General features: G+C 43.1%; 1 protein-coding gene across 1 annotated transcript in view; it reads left to right on the forward strand.

Annotated features, from left to right (window-relative positions):
- Positions 1–590: 590 nt before the first annotated feature.
- The window catches only part of SEC31B (SEC31 homolog B, COPII coat complex component), a 255,192-nt gene continuing 239,921 nt past the window's right edge, over positions 591–15,861 (forward strand). The window contains exon 1 of the mRNA XM_071811912.1: positions 591–595. The gene's annotated coding sequence lies outside the window, so the exon portion shown is untranslated. The remainder of the gene's footprint in view (positions 596–15,861) is intronic.

Genomic DNA, 15,861 nt, shown 5'->3' on the forward strand with positions numbered 1-15,861 from the left:
GTTTTGTACAAACACAAGACACAAAGCTTTCCATTACCCAAAGAACTATGAGTCTAAGGTGGGACAGGGTCGCTGACACAGGTTTTATCAAAGAAGTAGGAAAAATGTGAGTTTATGCCTCTTGGGCTCTAAATAATTAATCGCTAGAGCTGAACAACTAGAGATCACCTTCTGCAAAGAAGGACATCTCTAGAATCTCGGCTCCCTCCCTCAGGGCAGCTTATCTGTGAAAGATATGAGAATCAAGGGAGTGGTGGAGCTCCTAAAAGGTTCAGATGGATCTGATCTGCATCACAGAGGGGAAGAGTGATAATTTGATAGCTGGAGTTTCTGCTTTTCCAGAGTGACTCTGCTTTATGGCTTCTGACGTGATGGCAACGTGGCAGGAATAGGCTGAGCACTGGCAGGCAGGGACTCTAAGAAATATTATTGCCAGGGCAGGTTATAGTCCCAGCTCAGGGTGGGGTTTTGTTGCTGTAGGTGCTGTACGACTGAACAGCAGCCGGGTTCCTGCACTGTAGAACTCTCAGGCAGAAAAGTAGGGAAAAAAGAGATACAGCAGAATGGGTGTGATTTGATCGAGGTCAGCAACAGAGTTTGGAAACAGACCCAGGCCTCCTGACTCTGAAATTTCTCATCTTTCTTCAGGTTCATCTTCCTTGGTGATCAGTCACTCAGCTGTGTCTGGGTGAGAGTATCCTGGACCAAGATGCCCACTGGCGAACTGCAGCTCTGTGCTCTTACAGACGTTAACTGCAGTATGTGTGAGGGGAATGTCCTAAAATGTCAGCTGGAAGCAAAATAGTGATGGGCTGTCTGCCAGTAAGAACCCTTTTTTCCTCCAGTCTTGTTTCTTTTGCCTTCACATTCCTTAAAGTACCCCAGAAGGTGACAGAATCTTTCTCTAAAGGAAAGATTCTGCAAGGTTTTAGGAAGAGGTCTTTGTCTTGTGTCTGGCATTGCCTGGGCTGACCATTGACAGTAGGAGAAAAGAGGTGGGTTCACTACTTGCAGTGGAAGGAGTAAGTGTTTGAGGTGGGTTGTAAAATTCCCTGAGGATTTGTGACACAGTCTTAGAGCAATTTCAGGCAGTTTGTTTACCTTCCTGCGTGGGTATCACCCTTGCTGTGGACTGTTTCCTGATAGTGTCTGTGGTGCACTGCTGATTCCCAACTTTGTTGCAGGATTCTGGAGATGACTGACGTCCTTACTCCTGAACATGTAGAAACTGAGTAGACGGCTCTTGAATTTGACTAGTTGTGGGCAGCAGCAAGGGTAACTCAATGAGTAAAGGGACCTTTAGTTTTGCTGCTTGTTTCAAAACAACTTGGGTTGTATTTTCCAACTTTTTCTTCACCATGAGAAAAGCAGAAAGCTAAAGCTGAGATCATCATCTACTCACTCGTCCCCAATACTCCTCACACTGACTGTTGTATGTGAAATCTGGTAACTCTGCAGGGGAAGAAGAGACTGTGTCAGCAAACGTCCCAAACTGGACAAGCCTTAAGACAGTTGAGATTCTGTGCAATGCACAGAGACACCAGTTCAGTTCCATTGTGATTTGCTTTGTATTTCATGTGCTTTTGTCATGGTTTCTCTTATCTCATCCCCGTATACTCTCTCTTCTCCTGTGATGATGCTCTGTTTTCATGGGGTTGCCCAAAAATTTCAACTGGACTTGCCTTTAGAAATGCAGGCTTTGGGTTTCAGAAGGTATTAATGAACAATACAGGGAGGAAGGAGATGAGCAGCCTTTGGTGGGAGTCACCCAAGTGCAGGTACTGAAGGTGGCTCTCCAGAGTGGTGTCTTCTGTGGGATCATGTGCAACAGTGACATTGTCAGTGGACAGGGTGTGTCTGGATGGCCTGGAGCATCCACTGGCAGAACTATCCTAGTAGGTCTGGAGGGAGCTTGTACATAGCAGTCATGAAGACGAGAGGGAGAGACCTATGGTGTGGTACTTAGAAGCAAGGGGAACTTTTATTACATGGGCACTACAGTTAGCAAAGGAGGTGTTTGTGCTGAAAGTGTGTGTGCGGGGAGGGGGGGAGTCAGTGAGGGGAGAGAGCTGGCGGTGATGGGAAGGAAGGGAGGGTGCCCTGACCTCTCCTTATAGCCCTGACTGTGTCCCCATCTGAAGGTCTGGCATATCCACTCTCACTACTTAATGATAGTGACATTACCCATCCGCCCAGCATCGCGGGGCTTTTGTCTTCATTCAGGCAGAAATGAAGTTCTCCTGGGCGCACTTATCAATCACTGCAAAGCTCCAGCTGTTCCGGAGCCTTTGGATCGACTTCAACAGCCGTGCTTACAAATTGTCTCTGAATAGCACCGAGCTGAGACCCCCTTTTTTGTCATTGTCTTCCGACAAATGTTTTTTTTCGGCAGCCTTTCGCAGACGTTGCCGGCTGCCTTCTGCCGCGGTGATTGAAAACAGGCCTGTTTTGCATTCTCCTGCCGGAGTCCTGGGTTCAGGGAGCTGTCCCTGAGTGCCACTCCAGCGAGTGCCGTGCCAAAGACAATTACATGCATAGTTTTGCTGATTGCATTAAAATCATTAGAATGAAAGATTCTGAAATCGTACATTAAGGGGGGAAATTAGAAAAAGCTTCAGAGACAGACAGCAGTGTCCCCAAAGTGAGGGCAATACAATTAGCTCAAATTGTGTTACATACACACAGACTAGGAGTAGCTCCTGTAACAAATGACCTTATTATTGCTGCTTGCTCTCTACTTCCATTCCTTTTTTTCTCCTTCACTCCCTTCTCATTCCCTCTTTCTTTTTCTCATCTGAAACAACTTCTTTGGCCAGGACGACCATTCTCCTTATCCTTCCCTTCACCTTGCTTTCGTCCCCTTCTGTTGTCTTGAGGAGTGCCTGGAAAAGGTTGGTCATGGGATCCCTGGAGTGTAGCACTTTGCTTTCAGAGCTGCTTTGCAGGCCTTTTAGAGGAAGTGAGTAACTGCAATCCCAGAAGTTAATTTTCAGCTGAGCAAGAAACTTTGCTCTCCTGGGGAACAAGGAAGTACACAACTCCAAAAACTTTGTACATACACCAGCCATCAAGAAGATCAAAGCATTCAACTGTCTATCTATATTCCATATCCAGTGCCAGGAAAGAGACTAGTAAGTATGCCTGAGGTGGGAAATAAGGTTCCTGCATACCATGAGCACCAGCACAGCAGGAGGTGCAGAAAGGTTAGTTCTTGAGGGGAGAATGAATCTTTACCAGTGTGAATTCTGAGTTGTTGAAAAAAAAAAATCACATAATGCCAGGACTTATGGGCCAGCCCCTTTGTCATCCCGTAACCATGCTAACAGAGAGCAGTTAGCCACCTATGAGTGCCTTACAGTTCACAGCCATAGTATTTAAAGACAGCTGAAGGCAAGAGGAGGATTGGACTCTCAGGGGTTTGGTTGAATGGTAATCAGTTTCTGAGGAGCAGGAGAAGGAAGATGCTTACTGAAAATATTGCAAAAATAGGGAACTGGGAAAAAGAGGATTTCCTGGGAAACAGCGAAACTCAGGTTGTACCTTAGGGAAAACTCCAAGGTCTTGGATTCAGGGAGACACCGTGTAAAAGTTAATGAAACCGAAGAAACCGTCTTGGGGAAGAAGAACGTGAACCTTATCTGCTTGCTGGAGACTGGACATGCCACAAAGGACATTTTTCATCCTGTCTAGCCAATACTAAGAAGCAGATGAAAGATTATGGTCCTCCTTTGTGTGAAGATGTACTCCAAAGTGTGTCGTATGAATTGACCAATGTCAATCAGGGAACATGTGTCTGTCGGGGACTGAAAAGCATCTTCCTCAGCTGGTAGTCAATATCTTAGCTGGAAAATCAGTTATGTATCACTCCACACTGTGTCACTGTACAACTTCTCTGCTGGGACTTGGGGTAGTTACGGTATGGGCTGGGACAGCTCTTTTGTTTCCAGTGTAACAGCTTGCAGCAACCTGTGTTAGCTATGCCTGTGCATCAGCTTGCCCTGCTTTGCTCCTGATGCTTCCAGTCACATGTGATCTCTGTGTTCTGCTATAAATATTATTTATTGTAGATCTCGTGTTTGTGTCCACTTGCTGCTTTCCAAAAGCCTGGACACACCATGCAGGCTCTGTTGAAAGGCACATGAAAGCACCTCATGCAATGGCATACATATAGTGAAGCGGCATCACCGGTCCAGGCTCTTCCTTGGGCTCTTTGCTGTTTTCCCTGCTCATTGGCATTCTGGGCTGTACTCAGCTGGCATGTATTCCACATGTATTTCCATGCCAGACTTCTGTCAGCTGACTGTGGGTCTTCAGAAGAGCTGATGTCAATAGGCATGTCTGTGCTAAGGAGTCTGAAGACACCTATGCAGTGTCCTTGGTATTTAGTGTTAGTGGTGTGGGATTTCCTGCCATTCCTGTGTGTGCCTGACTTCAGGCTCTAGTTCTTCTCTCTGAGATGTAGGGTATCATCTTCCCTCTCTGTTTGCACTCTAGCCCATGATATTGTTCCTGCTGGGGCAGACTTAGGGGTAAACTCTAAGAGAGATGCAAGCAGCTCTTACGCTTCCTTGATGTACTTAGCTGCTTGCAGCAGCCTGTGTCTCAGGATTACCTGAACCCAAAGTGGTGTTTTTGTGTTAGTAGTGTATTAATAATAATTCAAAGCCCTGTACATTGAGAAAGCACTGTACAAACTTCTCTTAAGAGATTTTTAGTTTCAGATTAGATGAGATAAAGAGGGAAATAGGATGTCTACTCATGTAAAGGATTATGGGGAGATGGAAGCAGAGCAGGTTGGTGAGATAACAGTGCAGGGTAAGTATGAAAAACAGTAAGAAGGGGCAAATGAAGTTAAGAGTGAGAAGGAGGTAAGTCAGCAGAGGATGTATCAGCAGGGTGAAGTCGGTGGAAGATTAAGTTGCATTCCTAATGTGAAACAAAAGTGTGGACTCTGCAAGACAAGTAGAGGAATCCAGGAGGTGAGAGGATGGTGGGAATGAAAATGGAACTGGATTTGGTATGGCAGGGCAGCACAGACTGGAGACATGTGACAGGTGGAGAAACTGGGCAGGAAATGAAATCAAGCTAAGACCTGTTCAAACAGAGGAAATGAAGTACTGGGTTTAATGGCTTTAAGAAAGAGGTGGATGTATATTTTACATAAGGGGAATTTGGAAAGAGAAACAAAGACAGAGACTTGGGCAGTATGAGTAAAGTGATGGGAGACAGATGAAGGTGCAGAGGGTTTGCTCAGAAGGCCAAAAGAGATCTAGAAACACTGAATAGAGGAATTGAGTGACCTGTGGAACCCAAGGATGACCTTAGAAACATCTGCAGAGAAGTGGGAAGCTAGGAAAGTGCAAATCTTCAAGGATATATCAGCAGCCAAGACTCTTCCAAGTAGAAGATGACCTGACCAGAGGCAGCTGTCCCTTATGAAGGGATTTTGACTGCTTTTGTTTCACCTTAACTGACAGGAGGAACAACCAAGAGTCAGTGGAATTTGTCTCAGTTGCCACTACTCTCTTTGAAGCACCTTCCTCCTTACCTTCTCCTGTGACCAGTTATCTACTTTCTTCTACCAGATGTTAGGCTGTAAGGCATCTTGGGAAATTTTGATATTGTAAATGTCAACAGGCCTCTTTGCCTGTTGGAGGTAAAGACTAACCTTAGCTCTTTCAGAGAGCAGTGGGAGGCATTTATTCACACCAGCCTCTCCCTGCAGGCTTGGAGAGTCACGTGCAGTCATCTTGTAGATGCTATGCTTCAAAATGGGTAGACTGTGGGATTCAACCACCAAGGTGAAGCAGCAGGAAGATCACATTGGATGGATGTAAGGTCTTATTTGAAACTCAGATATTATCTTCCAGGCCACACTAATATTCAGCAAATGATACATAGCAGAATTCAGAGCAGTGCCATCAGAAGCTGCTGTTTTAATCTTCTGGACTGTCTGGCCTATGTCTTCTCTGTACCCTTATCACAATGTGGTCTCCAAGTTCACAGATCTTATCTTGCTCTCATCCAGTATTTTTTCTGAGACCATACATGCTGTTCTGTAAGATGCTTTCTTTCCACCTACATGTGAGAACATCTGAACAGATCAGTCTCCCGGGGTAAAGTGAGACTGTCTGAACACCTGTCTACTTTGCAAGAGATCCCACTGCTGCTTTTGATATGGCTTATGAAGATGGCTGATTTCTTGTTTGCTTAGAAGTGAGGGGAAGGTGTGGAAGGGCACAGACTAGAGTGTGTTGGGGCCAACAAGAGCCTGGCTCGATCAACTTCAGCAGGCTTTGGATCAGGCCTTTAATGACTGCTTGCATGTGGGCTGGTATGAGTAGGCTGAGAAGGGATGTGGTCTATGGCAGGATCACTGCAGAGAAAAGATGGTGCTTTACTGGGGGTGGAAAATGGAATTGTCACCGTGGAATGAATGAATTGTACAGTTTCTCTTTTGTAACCCAGGGAATAATTAAGATAGATGGGTAGATGAATTAGCTGTCCTGCAAGGTCAAAAGTGGATTGCCTTATTACTCTATTATTTCACTGTTGTGGAACTATCACCACTAGCGCCTTTTTCATGATATTTTGTACATCGCACCAAAAAAAAAAAAAAAAAAAAAGGAAAAAAGAAAAAAGGGGGGGAGATACAAATTGATCGTTTGCTGGTGAAATCAGTCTTCGTCATCGCCAGCAGTGCTTGGATTAATGGGATTGAAGGCTGCTGGAGGTTCAGCCAGAGAGACGGGCGGAAAAACAAGAGAAATTGGTTTGCACCCCTGGGAATGGAATTGATGTGACTTGCACGGAGCTGCTGCAGTGGTGGTGGCTGCTATGCTGTGATGCTTTTTCTTTTTTTTCTTTTTCTTTTTTTTTTTTTTTTTGAAAAGGTAGATAGGAGAACAAAATCAATCCCTAACTGGAATACTGGGTCATTACAAACATGGATGATAATCTTCTAGGGTGTTTGTGAGGTCCAGAAAAGTACATTTGCTCTGAGACTTTAGGAAACAATAGAGCACAGTCTTTGTGAAACAGCTGCTTTCTGGTGGTCTCCTGCTATTCCTGTGGGACTTTAAAGTTGAGGTTTGGGACAAGCACTGAAAGCTGGGCATTACTCCTATTACTGGCAAATATTCTCCAATCTACATAGCTGACCACGGAGATCTACCAAATGGGTAAAGACCGTCATGTGGATGCAATGGAAGAAAAGGAGACCAATGATAGACATGGTTGTAGAATGAGAGAAGCAGAGGCACATAAGAAATTTTTTACAATGAGAGCGGTAAAATACTGAAACAGGTTTCCCAGAGAGGTGGTAGATGCCCCAGTCCTGGAAATGTTCAAAGCCAGGCCGGACGGAGCTGTGAGTGACTTGACCTAGTTAAAGATGTGCCTGCTCATTGCAGGGGGGTTAGATTAGATGACTTTTTAAGGTCCCTTCCAATCTAACCTATTCTATGATTCTATATCAACTCAGGTCATTGAGCCTGAGAGTCAAAGAAAGAAATATGGGGGAGACAAAACCGTGTAGTTAGTCTTCCCATCTGCAGTGCCAAGAAGTGGCTCAGAAATGCTTGCTTGCTTCTGAGTTTCTTGCTTGCATTCATTCTACTAAATAAGGGTTTGGAGAGGCCTAAACTTTTGAAGGGAAGACAGCTCGTTTTGCTCAAGAGAAGTCCCACTTATGCTTGGCATTGTGGTTATAGCTGATCATATCTTACCCAAGCGTTGTGAGTGGCAGCAGAGGGAATCCATGTCCATGTGCAATCAGTGTCAAGGGTCTCCCCTGTCCAAATACATTCGATTCTGTGTTCATCCAGTATTAGCATGTGATGGCACAGGGTAGATGCAGCACAAAGCTCCGAAGTGCTGAAGTTAACGCTATGCTTGACTGCTCTTCAGCAGCAGGATGCATAGCATTTATCTGAACAGCTTAAAAGTGGAACTATTAAGAATGGCTTTCCAAATGCGGAGCTGTATCTGAGGAAGATGAAGTCAACACAGGAGTTCTTTGTGTGAACTAGAGATCTGGCAGATTGCTTTCTCAGCCAGAAATATTTGCCTTTTATCCTCCTCCCCTTTGGTCAACACTGATGCCAGCTATGAAGAAAATCAGCTGTGAGATTGAAAGAGTGAAACCCAGATTATTTCTGAAACCTTTTGCGTGTGGTTGAAGACTCAAGATACCACACTGCAGAGCTGTGTCCTGTCCATGGGGAGTCAAACCAAAACTGGAGGTGGTTTTCCAACTCATGTCTAGCTCTGGGAGCATTTCTCATAAATGAGACTATCCACAATGCAACAGTATGCAGGGCAAATTTCCTCTTCACTTTACCTCCATTCCTTTTACTGGGCTACACTCTTGATTATGAAAGATGATGGTGTCAAGTTGGCTATGACCTCTAGGCCATTTATATAAGTCTTCTGCACTTGGAGATCCATCCCCCCCTTGATAGTTGAATTACCCTTTTCCAGTCTTATAAAGCCACAACAGCATAAAAGTAGGATGAAGACTACTAAGATACAATGTAGCTGTGAGCTGTCCGTGCTCGTATCAGACAAATTATTTCTGAAGCCTAAAGAAGGTAATTTTGATCTGCAACAGCTAGTGGGTGAGGTTTGGGCAGAGCTTTGGTGGAAATTCTGACCTCCCCACACAAGATGTCTGTGGGACAGCATGAGCTCTCATTCCTCTATGCCAGAGCATCAGTGAGAAGGGGGCAAAAACTCAACAAAGGAAGCATTTAAAACAAAATTCAGAAAGTGGATGTGCATCCTTAAATTCTCTCAGCAACTTCTACTCTGCTTTCTTCCATGCTCAATGCACAGATAGAAAAGACTGGGGGGAAACTCCTTTTCCAGCACTGTGAACAGCACAGAAGCAAGACCTTGATGCAAAACATTACGGTGTTTGCATCAGGCAACTGGCTCTGAAGATAGTCAGGGTGAGCTGAGTCTATTTACTAGCAGGAAGAACAGATGCTGCACATGCCCACGGATGTTTTCTGCTCTCAGATCTGCACCATGGATCTTACCTTCTGCTTTCGTGATGAGAGGTCCTTGCATGTGTGAGAGGGCAGGTTGGTCTCAGAGCCATACTCCGTGCAGGCCTGAGGGAAGCATGGACTGAGCTGTGAGTTGCTATGCTGGGTAGGGAAATATTTTAATCCTTGTGTTCTTTAGATGAACCTCTTATTGTTGCCAATCTGATTTGCATATTGAATTTTCCAGAGCATCTCTTACTCTTGGTTTTGACCCAGACTACCTTTTCTTTCCCTGCAATGCACGAGGTCAAGACAAACCACCAAAGGACTTATGAGCTACACCTGTGTCTTGTAGTTAAAACTGCAGCTTATAGCTAATTAAAAGCGAAACCAGTGAGGAAGGTCTGCCGCACAATGTGAGGCTGGACCCTGACTCGAGGAGTTCCTTGTTATCGCAAATAAGGAGGCTTGTAAATGTGGTGGATGGCTACCTGGACATAGGCTGTGTTATGCACTATGATCCATGGTGTTATGGATTGACATCTGCCAGGTATGAGCAGCCAGCAGGAAAACCTCTGCTCCAGCACAGGGCCGGTCCATGGGACTGTGATATGACCAGGGCAAACTACCACCATGAGCTTCTACTTACTGGCAAAGTGATAGAATGTCTTCTTGGGGAGCACCCTTTACTCCAGCTATTTGCAAAGTGGGTCGGTCACTTCTGGAGAATTCCCCAGTATTGATGTCCCTGTCTATGCTTTGTTTTGGTTGATGAAAGAAGACAGCTGGCTTGTCTCCCAAATGAGGATATGGCATGCATTGACATCACATGGATCTCTTGTGTTTCAGTTGCAATTGTGAACACCAGAGGAAGGATTTTGAGACATCTGTGTGAGTGCTTCACACAGTTTCACATGTGTAGCAAAATAAAGGAGTGATTCCAATTGCTGGTTTTGTAGCTCTTGTGAATGATGCTGCCTTTTGCCTCTCACCACTGACTCTGTAACTGTCATCATTCCAGGTGAATTGTGTTTTGGCTGAAAGCTATGGTTTTGACCCAAAATAGTGATGCAGGAAAACTTTAAATGTTTTCTTCTAAAATTTAGAAGCAAAATAAGCTTTCATTTTTCCTGTTACTTTGGTTATTTTGAGCTTTACTTTAAGTGCAACTTTGTAGAATTAAGGAAAATATAATACCAAATTACAAGGACTAGCTTGGAGTAAAAGTGTACATTTTGGTTGCTCTGAAAGACTGTATTTTTTCATTTTTTCAAGACAAAACTTAGACTGATTCTTCTTTCTTCTTTTTCCAGCATACTAGTTTTTCGGTAGGTGTGTGGTTTTACAGCTGAAACTTACAGGCAGAGACAACAGGTAGCATCAGGGAATAGATCTGAATGAATCTAATGAGGTGTTTCTTTACCTTCCTGTCCTCATAGCTAACAGAAGTTCAGTGTTTGGAATCTGTAGCTTGGAAAACCATACCTATGAGGAATAAAGTTTTTATTTGAAGCCGAGACTTTGTTTTGGCTGAATATAATCAGGTATGCTTTACCTCTGTTGAAAATCAGTGCATTTACACCATGGTTGTTTTTTTTTTTTTCTTCTTCTTTAAAACAAGCCTTAAGTTTTCATCCTTTCATGTGCCCTTCCTTTTACAGTGTTCACACATCTTGCTGCTTCTCTGAATTCGATTAATCAGTGATGGTAGCTGTTGTTGCTGTTGTTATTATTATGGTCCTGCTAAATCAGTGGGTATTAATTAAGTTAAAGCAGTGTGAGCGGAATAAAGTGAACAGAAAAGGTACTGAAAATACAGTTCTGAACTTACAGCTGCACCTTTGAAAGCTGAAGTAGGCACTTTATCTACTAGGTTACAATCTCTGGTTATCATCTATGGAAAATTAAAGGTATTAGTTTTGCCACCGGAGGGCTCCCATATTTTTCCATTAATGCAACAGAAACGTATTGAAAATTACTAATAGTCAGGTGATAAAAACCATGAAGTTCAGACAAAGTATGTTCCATACTTTGCAGCAAGATCTGTATGCACAGGACCTTTGAGAGGAATGAGAGTTGCTGCTGTATTGCTGGTTTGACAAAATGACAGGGCAGATCATGTGATGAACAGACTTATTTGGTGGTGAGAGCAACCAAGCAGTATTAAAAATGTGGAGTTTTGTCACTGGATGGAAAGTTCCAGATCTTTAACTGGGGGTCAGGGGAGGTAGCTCAACAGGGTTTTGTGAGGATAACGTGAAGATACCAACTTGCATGAAGTGAGCGTGTGGCCCAGAAGGGGCAATTGGTCCTGCGCAGAAGCACAGTTTAATCTGCATAAGCCCTGTTTGTAATGAAGCTTATAGGTTGTGTTTGGATGAACATGTGTGTATTTCACCCTTTGAAAAGAGACAGCGGATTTAATGACTCTTAGTGTACGTCATTTCTCTTTATCCCACTGGCAGCTCACTATAGACATTGCTCATGCTTCTTCAGTGGAAGAACCTGGGTGTACTCTGTGCATGTTCCAAAATAAGTATTTTGCTGACTTAGTTACACAGTCCTGCTACATACAATAAATAAATAGAGTCAATGTAAGAGGAACATGCAGGGGCAGCATCAGTGAATACCAATGGATGCCATTAAATTCTACCAGCAAAGATTTTTGGCCCTATGAGAGCAGGAGAAACAGATTTTGCAAATTCAGATGGGAGAAGGAACTAATTTCTTAACGTATTAGGGAAGTGTAAGAGTTCATCTGTGATGGACCACATCTGTGTTACGCTGGAAGTGGAGCATCAGAAAACAAGTACATAGGTCAAGTTGGGATCTGCTGAGCAGTATGCAAAGTGTGTTGTGCTATATCAATGCATCGTTGTAATATAAGGAATGATTTTACCAGGATGAGGAGCACTGAGGTGCCCAGGCCCCTTCTAAAAGATGTAGCTCTGCCAATGCAGTTCGGGAGCTGTAAGAAGGCGGCAATGCAGGGACGTTCTCCAAGCCAGTGTCAGAGACAAACACCAGGCTGACCAGACAAATTCCTGCTAACCGGTGGTGCCCCTGCTCCTTGACCACAAGTCCCCAAGACACTAACCCTGTGCTGCTCCACAAATCTCAGGATCCCAAAATTCTTGCAATTGCATTCCAGAGGACAGCAACATAGATGAGCTTAGATTGATTCTGAAATCTGGACTCAGAAATGCCAAAGCAGAGAAGTCATTTGCTTAAAACATGTTTTTTTCTTTCTGAAGAAAAGGTAGATACAGAGTGACCTGATAAACATTCATATTTGGTTGCATTTTCTTAGGGAAAAAAAAGTTTTGAAAAAATCTAAATATTGTACTTTCTCTTGTTTTTAATAAAATGCCTGTATTCCTTAATGAAAATTACTGCTTCATAGAGAATGATAATTTTAATGCTTAACATTAAAAATAAAAAACCCCAAACAAACAAAAAACCCAAACTGAAACAAAAAAAAAAAAAAAACCACACAAAACCTCAAGAAGAAAAAATATTTAATTTTTAATGAAGAGAAATGTTTCCACTTATGCAAATATAGACATATTGTAGCCTTTTGGTTAGGCCATTTCGGAAATATATTAGGACACTGAGGGGAAGCACAGTAAATTATCCTTCTCCCCCATTTCTTCTCAATTTTTTTGCAGGTAGTATTGAAGCAAATGTCACTATGCGTGTATCAGTTCCTGATGGTCTTAATGTTGTCTTGCTGCTGGTCTAATATATGGACAGCTTCACTGTGATTTAGCTTCTGTAATTTGAATATGCTTATCAGAAAAATCAAGTCTGCAATTAGCACCATGAGATCATCAGATCCATCTCCCTATCCTAGGGCAAGACCCCTTCTATCTTGGATGGATATTTTCTAACTTTATAACTAATTTTCTATTCTTAAAAGTTCTCAGTGATGGAGATATCACAGCTTCACTACAGCAATCTGCTCCAATGCTTCACTAGCACTAGCTCACAGCACTAGAAATTGTCCTCACACCTAATCTGGACCTTGCTGCAGTTTAAGCATTGTTCTCTTCTCCATATTGACGGGGAGAAGGGCTTATTGTCTTCTGTCTAGTTTTTAACTACTAGAAAGATGTTCCTCCTAAACCTTCTCATCTCTAGACTGAACACCTCCAGTTCTTTCCACCTTTTCAGGTCATGCTTTCCAGATCTTGGACCAGTCTTATTCTGCTTCACAAATAGCTTGTTTGCCAAAATCTTTCTTGAATGCTGGAGTCCAGACCTAGATTAATATTCCAGCTGAAACCTCATCAGTGCAGGGAGAGGTCTAACATATGTGATCATCTGTGCTCCTCTTTAAATAGTTCATGAGCTGTTGGTTCCCCTCCCCAGACAGCCTTGCACGGGTAACTCCTGTTGAACTTGAGCTTTTTCTGCAGAATTTCTGCCTCGCTATTCCTGATCCCATATTTGTGTCATCAATTATTCTGCCCAAGTGAGGCAACTTGTTTGTGTCTGCATTCATTTACATCTGAGGAAGTGTTAAATAACTCCTTTGCACAGGAATTGAAGAAGACCCTTTAGCAGTTGGAATTTAAATAGGAAGGAACTGTCCGTTGCAGGAACTTGGTAATGCCACACTGGTAAATGTGGCTGGTCTTTCCAACACGTGGCAAGTGTTATGACTGCAAAAATCAAAGATTTGAGCTTACAGCTCTCCTAACCAGCACTCGCTAGAACTGCCCAGGTTCAGTCTGTTGTGCATGGAGTCCGTGCTTGAATATGGCCACTGTCAACACTGGATTGTTTTTGCAGGTCTCCTATCCAAAAATCAACTGAATATGAGCCTCTTCAGCTAGTAAAACCATGGAAGGTTACAGAACAAGGTGGTTTGTCTGTAGGCCAGGTAGCATGATTAACAGCGGGCATTTAATTGATTCTGATGTCTTCAGTGATCAGCTTCAGTATGGATTATTGCCTTCCAGCCCAGATTTACTGTTGACGGTGTACCATGTCATACCACTAAACTGTCTTGAAGGTGATTTCTGGCCAGCATGATATCATGCAACTGCATTGCGATGACATTTTGTGACAAACAAAAAAACATAAAAGATCAATGGCATGCTTTACCTCACCAGCTACAGGGCTGCAGTGTTTCCTGAAGGGTGGCCCCTTTCAAGAGGGCAGCCCTGAAACTGCTGCACGTACCTGTGCCCCAGTTGTGGGGAAATGAATCAGATAACTTTAACTTCCTCCTAGTAAAGAAGGGCAATGTTGTGAAATAGCCACAGCCTTTCATATAAAAAAATTCCTTATGCTTTGCTTAGCTTTTTCCTTTTTTTTTTTTCTTTATTTTTGGTGTTTGTTTTCATTAAATGAGAAAAAAAAATTGAATTTCAAAGAAACTATTTTCTTCCTTTCTCTCTCATTCCTTTCCTCTTCCATAAAAATGCAACTTTGGGGCAATCCAAGCCTTTGCATGTAACCAGAAAAGGACATCTTCTCTTTTAGCCATGTTCAGCCCTTTTTCTAATGTTGGACCCATTTTACACAAAGGAAATAGTTTTGACTCATAGCCAGGAGGTAATGCTTGGAGGACATTGAACCTGGATCCTTCAGCATTTTCAGAGCTACCTGTATTTTCCAGCTGAAGCGATCTGTCAAATTGATTGGAAGGTTTCTGGAATTTTCTCTGTATTCTTAAATATCACCTAGTAGGGATGTAGGAGGAAATATCAGGAGAGAAATCAAGGTACTTCACAGCCCCTTGGCTCTTTAGTTCACTCTGCAGAGTAACCTATTGCTGTGGTTCATTGCCTACCAGCAATTTTTACCCAGGGCTTGCTCTTGTGGGGTGTGTCTGTGTGGGGAAGGGGAATGTGAAGGTCCTGTGCTGAATATATTCACTTCTGCTTCTTGGCTTCCCAGCTTGCCATGGCCAGTTTGTTACTGGGGAAGCATATTTGGATGGGGCTTACAGCCTTTGATCGGCAGTGACTGACAGATGAAGTGGCAGGTTGACTTCAATGCAAATCCAATTTCTCCTGCTTTATTAGTGCTTCTTGAGTACTATTTTGCAATGGTGAAGCCGGTGTGATTTACTGAGTGAATTTACACTTCAGTGATGTGGCGAGAGCTATGGTAATGAGTGAAAGCCAGCTTAGATGAACAGCAGCGCTGCTGCCGCTCACCACCCTGACGCCCTCGCATGGGGCTGAAATTGCTGTGAGGGCTACACGCTGCTTATGTGGTATGTGTGACAGGGCTCTGGGCTCCAGGCTCTTCTCTCAGTGACTGTCACCTCTTGGTGGGCATCTGTAATGGTAATGTACAACTGGTAGTTTTATGTGCCCTGTTTGACTACCTTGGGCAGAGTCTTGGGACTCCCATCTTTCCACTGTGCAGCATTGCTGAGCTGGGATCATCCCTTATTGCCAGAGGAACAGAAACAGCAAAGTGAGCTTTTCCTTCCTGCTTTCACTTTTCCCCACTACTATGGTCTGACAGCCAAGCTGACCTGCTTGGGTTTTTTGACTGCATTTTCCAGTGTTTATAAAAAATCAAAATGTAGGTTGAGTAAAATTTCTGGTTTCTGAAGACTTTTCTTTAAATATGTGTGGTTGTGATTTTTTTTTTTTTTTTTTAATACTAAGGGATTTGCTAAAACTTGGTTTGTTTTAACCAATGCATTTTCAAAACATGAATTTATTGGTTCATGTGTTTATTAGCCAAAAATGGCCTTTACAGTCTGGAACTGATCTCTGGAATGTGTTTTTACAAAATGTGTTTTTAAATTAGTTCTTTTTCTGCTGAGGAAAAATTCCCCAAGCCCTTTGCTTACTGCACATTTTACTTTTGTGTGATTTTAAAAAAAAAAATGTAATGACATGAC

This window comes from Patagioenas fasciata, chromosome 8, assembly GCF_037038585.1.
Source record: "Patagioenas fasciata isolate bPatFas1 chromosome 8, bPatFas1.hap1, whole genome shotgun sequence".
Lineage (NCBI taxonomy): Eukaryota > Metazoa > Chordata > Aves > Columbiformes > Columbidae > Patagioenas > Patagioenas fasciata.